Below are 8672 nucleotides of genomic sequence, written 5' to 3' on the forward strand. Positions count from 1 at the left end.
TCTTCTACACTATTCCTGGCTGATTTCCTTAAAACTTGCCCACATCTTTTCAAACAGTCCATTTATTAAGCTTTCCTCAATTTACCCAGTTTCAATATGTCCTCCTACTTGGACTCCTCTGTAAAACCTGGTCTTTACAGACCAAAGAATAAATATGTTTCCACTTCAATCACATTATTTAACAGAGAAGAAAGCAGAGTCACATTCTGATTCATTTAATCATTCATTTTTCACTCATGAAACATAAATTTATTGAGTATCTAGGTGCTGTGCTTGGTACTAGGGATATAACAGTGGGTCTTGAGGAACTGAGCATCTGCTGGAGGAGAGCAATAAGAGACAATCATGTTTTATTAAGAAATGCTCGGGAAGAAGACAGGAGGGTTACTTAACTGCTGTTAGGGAGAATCAGGGAAAGTTTCAGGAAGTGGCAACCGAATTCAAACTTGAGTGGGATGGGGGACAGAAAGGCAGAATGGGGAGAGAAGGGACTTTTTGTCAGAGGCAAAAATATCTACAAAGGTCCAGAGGTGAGAGAGAGTATGGCATGTTTGGAGAACAGAAAATAACTCAGTCTGGCTAGAGTATATAATACAATGGGTGAGTAATATGAGGTTGCAAACATTAGCGGGAGTTTTGCATGTAGTTTTCAGGAATCTGAACTTTATTCCAAAAGCAATGGGAGAATGAGGTAGTAAGCAAGGGAATAACATTTCAGAAAGCTCATTCTGTCTGCAGTATGGAAAATGCACAAGGCTAGAGGCAGCAAAATGAGTTAGGGGATGTTGCGCTAATATAGACAAGAGATGATAGTGGCCTGAACTAAGGGCTCAGCAGTAGTGATGGGAAAAAGCAGAGAGAGTAGAAAGATGTAATCCATAGGACACCTGCCCACGGTAACCCAGTGCTATATCAAACTGAACTTCAGGCCAGTCAGGCGCCAGCAGGATGGTGAAGCTGCGTGGGTGGAGCCGCCTCCTGGGGGTTGGGAGAAAGTCTGCTCCAGCTGGAGGGCGGGCTGCGCCCTACACTGCCCGGGACCTGCGGCCTTCAGCGGACGAGGCCGGGAAGATGGTGGAAGCGTGGTATATGGACGAGTCCCCGGAGGACCAAAGAAAGCCCCACCGACTGGAGTCCGGGCGCCCCGTCGACCTGGAGCTGCTGGGTCAACTGGGGTCTTTTACTGGAAACTGAATGCTGACAAATATGAGAATGATCCAGAATTAGAAAAGATCTGAAAAGAAAGAAACTACCCATGGATGGACATAATAACCATATGCAAAGATAAACTACCAAATTATGAGGAAAAGATTAAAATGTTTTATTAAGAACATTTACACTTGGATGATGAAATTCAATATATTTTGGATGGAAGTGGACATTTTGATGTGAGGAATAAAGATGACAAGTGGATCTGGATCTGGAGAAGGGAGACATGATAACACTTCCTGCAGGTATTTATCACTGCTTCACACTGGATGAAAAGAACTATGTGAAGGCAATGTGGCTGTTGGAGAACCAGTGTGGATAGCCTACAACCAGCCAACTGACCATTCTAATGCTCGAGAACAGAATCTCTGCATGTGTGGTTGCCTGTGCTTTCTTTCACCGGGCAGAGCCAGCCCTGTGAGCTCTCCAGGGAGCCAATTGAGACCGACTAAAACTCAGGTTTTTCCTTGAACCTTCATTGCCTGTTCCTTCCAAGGAAGTAGCAGAAAATGTACTCACTTCACAAGTTCTGCTGTATCTCTTGTGAGGAAATAATGTAGTTCAGTTGATGGGGGTATTTTTTCCTTAATTACACAGTGAAGTGTACACTTCCTTTCATTTTCATGATATGGTTCTGGTGTCTAAAATTACATCCTTCTGTTTGTACTTGGCTTAATATGTTTGCAAAGGGCAGGGCTTCTGTCGGGACTGAGAGCTATTGAGTATGAAATTTGATGAAAGCAAACCCTTTTACCTATAATGCATATAAAGAAATGGGAGTGATTTAACTATAGGAATTTTGAGTGATTTGCTAGTGCACGAGTCTTGCATCTTTACCAGTGCCTGGCATATGGTAGAATTCAGTAAATCCTGGATGGAGGGATGGAGGGATGTTTGGGATTAATCTGGCTCTAGTGATACTGATTTAAATGTTAAATTCAGATGTGATCTAAAAGCAGTTGTTGTGTTGAAAGCTGTTTTACATCGGAAAATATATTTTGCTAAAGTTTTTAGAAACCTCACATTGTTTTCTGAGTTATACAGTGTCAAATTAATTAGCAGTCTAACGATTTAAAGATAAAAAAAAGAATGAAATAAAAAAAAAAAAACAAAAAAAAACTGAACTTCAGAATATCCATAGCTCCGCTTATCAAGGTAAATTTGAACCTCAAATTTGTTGTAACCTTCCAAGAATTTTGGTCAAGTATTTCTATTATTGCTAAAATAGCCATTGTTAGAAATTTCGTGGAAGGCTGAAGCTGTAATCTTTCTAGAGACTTGCACAGGGCCATCAATATAGTTTGCCCGAAATAAATATTTGCTGGGTGAATTAATCAAATGTCTTTTTCTAAAACTATGCTTATAACATATCTTTAGGGTTAATAGATTTCTATTATGTGCTTTGTAACTTCATTTTATCATTCAGGGCAAATACTACTATTAAGCAGGAATATAATCATATATAACAATGTTTTAAAAATAATTTACAGCAGCCCCTTGTGATGGTAATGGTATTCCAGTAATGAATTTAAAAGGCCTCTGCAGAACTGCTCATTTTTACAAATTAAAAATTCTTCCAAATGCTATCCTCCTGATCTTAGCACCTAAATATGTCTTCCTTATCTATTTTTAGGCAGCACGGCATGCATTAAACTAGGAGTAAGGTATTCTGTTACCTTTTAGTCAGTGAAATAGAACAAAGAAATATCCTTTTTAAAAAGCTTTTTATTTTGAAATAATTTCAAACTTACAGGGTAGTCACAAAAATAATACAAACCCCATACAGAGAACTCCAACATACTCCACACCCTCAGATACCCAGATCTTCCAATTAAAAAAGTTTTCCACCTTAGCCATATCATTCTGTATCTATCTATCTATCTATCATTTATCTATCGATCTATCTTCTGAATATCTGAGAGCAGGTTGCACACAGCATACTCCTTGAACACGTAATACTTCCGTGTATATCCTATGGACAGGGATATTCACGTATATAATCACCTTAAATGCAGTTATCAAGTTCAAGAAATGTAGCATTGATATAAAGCCTAAATTCTATATTACATTTTTTTCTTATGTCCCAATAATGTCATTTTCAGCCTTTTCTCTTCCATTCTTAGATCCCATCCAGTATCATTAATGCATTTGTCACTATATCTTTTTTCTTTCTTTTTTTAAATTGCAAAAACATACATAACAACATAATTCTTCCCATCTCAACTCTTCCCAAGCATACCATTCTGTGGGATTAATCACATTCACAATGTTAAAGTACCCCTCACTACCATCTAATATTAAGACTTTCTCTTCACCCCAAACAAGAAACCCTACACACATTTTACATTAACTCCCATTGCCTATTGCCACACCCCTGGTGACTTGTACTCTACTTTCTGTCTTTACAAGTTTACATATTCTCTGATATTTTCTTTGTGGTTACCATGGGGCTTAAATTTAACATCCTAAATCTACAGCAATCTTGTTTTCTTTGATACCAACTTTAATAGCACACATAAGCTATGTTTCTTTACCCCTTTATCCCCCACACTTTTATGTAGTTGTTGTCTAAAATTACATATTTATGCATTATGAGTCCCAAACCATTGATTTATCATTACATTTTATTCATTTGCCTTTTAGATCCTATAGGAAGTAAAAAGTCAAGTTACAAATCAAAAATACAGTAATGCTGGTCTTTGTATTTACCCATATCACCTTTACTGACGATCTCTTCGTGTGGCTTCAGTCAGTTGTCTGATGTCCTTTCCTTTCACTCTGCAGAATGTCCTTTAGTGTTTCTCATAGGGCCAGTCTAGTGTTGACAAAGCCTCTCAGCTTTTGTTTATCTGAAATGTCTTAAACCCACCCTCATTTTTGAAAGATGGTTTTGTCAGATATCGAATTCTTGGTTGGCAATCTGTTGCTTTCAGCACTTTAAATATGTCTTCCCACTGCCTTCTTGCCTTCATGGTTTCAGACAAGAAATCAGCACTTAATTTCATTGAGGCTCTCTTATATTGTTGCTTCTCTCTTGCAGCTTTCAGAATTCTCCATCTTTGGCATTCAACAGTTTGCTTATAACATGGCATGGTGTGGGTGTATATGGGTGTATCCTGTTTGCAGTTCATTGAGCATCTTGAATGTGTATACTTGAATGTGTAAATTTAGAGAGTTTTCAGCCATTATTTCTTTGAATATTCTCTCTGCCCCTTTCTCTCTTTCTTCTCTTTCTGGGATTCCCACAATGCATATATTGGTACATTTGATGGTGTCCCACAGGTTCCTCAGGCTCTGTTCACGTTTATTCATTCTTTCCTCTTTCTACTCCTCAGACAGGATGACTTCAATTTCCTATTTTCAAGTACCCTGATTCTTTCTTCTGCCAGTTCCAATCTGCTGTTGAACCCCCTAGAGAATTTTAAATTTCTTTCACTGTGGATTTCAGCTTTGTTTCATTCCTTTACATAATTTCCGTCCCTCTATTGATATTCATCTATCATTTCCCTGATTTCCTTTAGTTTTTTGTCCATTTCTTTTAGCTATTTGAGCACATTTAGGACCAATTTTTTAAAGTCTTTATCTGGAATGTCCAGGTCTGATGGCCTCACTGATAGTTTCTATTGCTTTAACCGTCTTATTTGCTTAGGCCATTGCTTCCTGTTTCTTTGTTTTGTAATCTTTCACTGAAACCTAGACATTTCGATATTTTAAACGTGTCATTACTGGAATTTAGACTCAGACATCTGTTCCTTAAGCTTGTTTCCAGCTAGTGTTATGACAGAGCTTTCTTTGAATGCCAGGAGCTAATTAATAATAATAATAACAATAATAATAACAATAACAGCAATAATAATAATGAAGGAAAAAAGGAAAAGAACTTACTTTTCTCAGTCTTTGCAGCTAAACTGTGTGAGTGCTCTCTTTCAGAGCATATCCACTCAGTGAGTTTAGAGTAGCTCCAGCCCAAAAGGTAGAGGCCTCCGTGGTCCTTTTTGCCCATGCATCTTGTCTGGGGCATGCACTTTTTGCCCTAGGAATTCCTCTGTTCACACAGTTCCAAATGTCCCCTCTTCCTTAGGAAACATCTTCCTCATGGTCTCATGTGCTGCACTGTGTGTCCTTTGGCCAGCAATCCCTTGCCCCAGGCAGTTACTTGACTGCTCTCCCACAGCTTTCTGTAGGAGAACTCTGTGAGTTGCCTTCAACATGCAGGGCAAGTTCTAGGATAGTGAGTCTCTCAGGACATCACCAGCCACACAGCCAGACATACCTGCTCCTGTGTGTGTATGAAGGTTACTCTGCTCCCAGAACCCTGGGAATACAGGCCGGCTCCATGTTGAGCCCATGAGGGAAGGGCCAGCCAAGGCATCACAAGATCCTACCTTTTTCTTGATTTGATGCTCACCTTGTTACTGCAGTCCTTTAACTGTTTTCTGGAGCTTTAAGAAAGATGTTTCTGCCTGTTCTTGCTTGTTGTTCAAAGATTCTGTCGGGTGATGGTGCCCTGAAGCATCTCACTCTGCCATCTTAATCAGGGCAGGGCCAATATATTATCCTTTTTTTAGACTTAAGGATATCATTTAATGAACTACTAAGTTTTGTGCTGATTAACATCCTGGTGACTTGATAAAAATTGCTCTAGTCTCCAAAAATATCCAAAACAGAGTTACTAATAAAATACCAATTATTTTTAATAAAGAAGGTGATTAAGAAAATAAAATCTTTAGCATGGTTAATTGATAACACCGTAAGAACTTTAAGGGAAACACCTAAATTTGACCAGGGTTTATTTTGACTAAGTGAATGTACCTCACTAAGTTCTTAATCTTCTCCCAAATCCAAAGAGAATAGATGATCTACTGAGGACTTTTATATAAGCTTGAGCTAAAATGACCCTTTGTAAATTGCTATTATCACTTTTAGTTGTAGCTTGAATAGAATGATATATAATTCCATTTCATGTATATTGTTCAAATGCTTGTAGGTGGTTATGATGCTTTCATCCACATATTTTCTTTCTTTCAAGCTCATTGTAGGTCATCTTTGTATGTTCATAGGTCCTTAAAGAGGCTTAATCAGTGGATAACATGTTGTGCCCCAATGACATTCTATTCTCCTCCATATTTCTACTACCATGTTACACTGGTAGGTCACATTTACTCTTTCTATGTGCTAGAAGAGAAAACAATTTATTTTTCTTGACTTTTTTCTAATCAGAGAACATTTGTGCCTTAAATAGTTATATTTAGGGAATACTAACTCATTATTGTCTTAATTCTTGATAATCAGTTATATTCCCTCTTCTACATTTGTATTCTGAATCAAGTAATTTCAACAATAGACAATACTATGTACTGAAGTGATATTTCACTAGCCTCTTTCTATATTGCTAATTTCAATCCAAACTGTATATGCAATACAGAATTACAGTTAATATGTATTTTAGGAAAGGATATATGCATTTTTAAAAATTATAAAATGTATTTATATGTAAGTATACTGTGCCAGATCTGCTGTTCACAAAATACCAGAAATAGATTGGCTTTTATAAAGGGGATTTATTCAGGTACAAATTTAAAGTTCTAAGACCATGGGAGTATCCAAACCAAGGCATCAACAAGAGGATATCTTCACTAAAGAAAGGTTGTTGGGGTCCGGAACACCTTTGTCAGCTGGGAAGGCATGTGGCTGGTGTCTGCTGGTCCTTTGCTCACAGGTTGTGTTCCAAATGTCTTGCTCCAAAATGTTTCTGTAAGCTTCTCTCTCTCTCTCTCAGCTCCTGTGCATCCTTGCTTCTTTCCCCCAGGGCATTCCTCTCTAAGCATCTGGGGGTCCTCTCTTACGTTCTCTGGGTTCAGCTCTGAACTTCGTCTTTTAGCTTAACATCTCCAAATGTCCTTCTGGCCACATCTTCAAATGTCTCCAAGTGTCAGTGTTAGTGCCTGTGTTGGATCCTGGCTCTCTTACACACTCCAGTGAATTAATCAAGACCCACCCTGAATGGGTAGGGTCCACACCTCCATGGAAATAATTCAGTCAGAGGTTCCACCCTAATCAATAAACTAATCAGTCTGCCCCCACAAGATTACATTAAAGAGTAGAGCTTTTCTAGGGGACATAATATATCCAAACTGGCACATATGATAAAGTAATGATTTGTTCCAAAGCTTTCAGAGGAAGCTAGTGTACATTTAATTAATGAAAAAAATTATACTTTATATATGTATAATGGACAAGATCATAATTTTTCCTGTCTTTAAAGAAAATCCTTGAAAATCATTATAAGAGCCATAAGGCTTCTTCTCTCTTTCTCTCTCTCTCTCTCTCTCTCTCTCTCCCCCCCCCACTCCTTCTGAACCCAACTTTAAGGGCTAGTGTAGTTGGATCAGACCCAACCAGATAATCTTCTTATCAACTGATAGCCAACTGATTTTGGAGCTTAATTACATCTGTTAAATTCCTTCACAGCAGCACCATTGAATAACTGGAGCCGGGAGTCTTGCGGGCTGTCTTACAATTCTGCCTGCCACAAACAACAAATGTACCAAAAAGGTGAACAGCAATTGGCCAGATAAAAAATAGTTGCATAGCAAAGGTGGTTGATCGTGGTTTTCATCTCAAATTGCTCCAATCTGGTTCTATTTTTGAGAGTTGGGATATTATCAAAAGAGTAACCATAGAATATAGACTCTCAAAGTAATGGAGGAAAATGGAAAAGGGAACACTAAGCCTAGAGGGTATTTTTCTCTCTCTGTCAGAATTCAGGGAGATCAGAGTGGTATATAAAGTCTTTCCACTAAAGTGACATTATGGCATAGGCATTTGTAGAGCACACTTTGGGGGAAAGCTTCATAGCCTGAAGTTTCAGATTTTGGAATAGAAAATACTAATGGAAATAGAGGCTGTAGGAATACAAATGATTAAGATGTGGGACCTTATGTTTCACATTTAGAGTACTTCAGACAGAGAGATTGAGAACACTAAACAATCACTATGTCCCTTGGATAAAGAGCAGTAACTAAGCTAATTTGGACTGACCTAGATCATCAGGTCACATAGGCTAATGAGTGACACTAAAAACAAATATGATTAGATACCTATTATTCAATGAACAACATGAAACAGATGAGGATAATACGCACAGAAAGGCAATCCTAATCTAGTAGTTAGCGGAGATTCTAAAGTTATAGTATCTCTCAGGTTATGAGATTTTGGATAATTGACCCAGATTTATTGGCATTTTAATAAGATGAACCTCAGAGTTTTTTTTACCACTTATGCAGTCTGGGTTCTTCAGAGAGGATGACTGACAATAGTGATGTGGACTAAATTGTAATATATTGAGTTTACTAGCTTGGAATAAATGAATTTCTATTGAATTCTCAGTGGTTATGTGTTTACTTGGTACCTCAACATTCTTGTGTACTTTATTAACCTTTGAAAAATTGGGAAATTGGGAT

The 8672-nt window shown here is 37.9% G+C and overlaps 1 pseudogene; it reads left to right on the top strand.

The window, feature by feature from the left end:
* Nucleotides 1-1071: 1071 nt before the first annotated feature.
* Nucleotides 1072-1680, top strand: LOC119522300 (annotated as a pseudogene).
* The last annotated feature ends 6992 nt before the right edge of the window (nucleotides 1681-8672 follow it).

Source organism: Choloepus didactylus, chromosome X (assembly GCF_015220235.1).
Source record: "Choloepus didactylus isolate mChoDid1 chromosome X, mChoDid1.pri, whole genome shotgun sequence".
Taxonomy (NCBI): domain Eukaryota; kingdom Metazoa; phylum Chordata; class Mammalia; order Pilosa; family Megalonychidae; genus Choloepus; species Choloepus didactylus.